Source organism: Octopus bimaculoides, chromosome 1, assembly GCF_001194135.2.
Source record: "Octopus bimaculoides isolate UCB-OBI-ISO-001 chromosome 1, ASM119413v2, whole genome shotgun sequence".
Taxonomy (NCBI): domain Eukaryota; kingdom Metazoa; phylum Mollusca; class Cephalopoda; order Octopoda; family Octopodidae; genus Octopus; species Octopus bimaculoides.
The window spans coordinates 48,858,810-48,859,215 of NC_068981.1; positions in this window are offsets into that span (position 1 = coordinate 48,858,810).

Here is a 406-nt window from a genome sequence, read left to right on the forward strand (position 1 = left end):
TTTGTGTGTGTGTGTGTATGTGTATGTGTGTGTGTGTGTGTGTGTGTGTGTGTGTGTATGTGTGTGTGTGTGAGTATAATACAAAATAGATGAAAATGAAAACGCATTGGCTCTGTACGAGCATCCGTAAATAGCCCATACTTTCTGTAACATACTTATTATATATATATAACCTGCCGGACAAAATGCTTAGCAGCTTTTCTTCCTGCTTAACATTCTAAGTTCGAGATCGTCAGAGGTTGACCTTGCTTTTATGCTTTCCGAATCGTTGAAATAAGTACCAGTTGTGCAATAGTGCCCATTTAATCAACTAGCACCATCCTACTCAAACTTTCAGCTGTCTACGTATAAAGAAAACGTATTTTTCTGTGCGCATGTTTATATATATATGTATATATATATATAT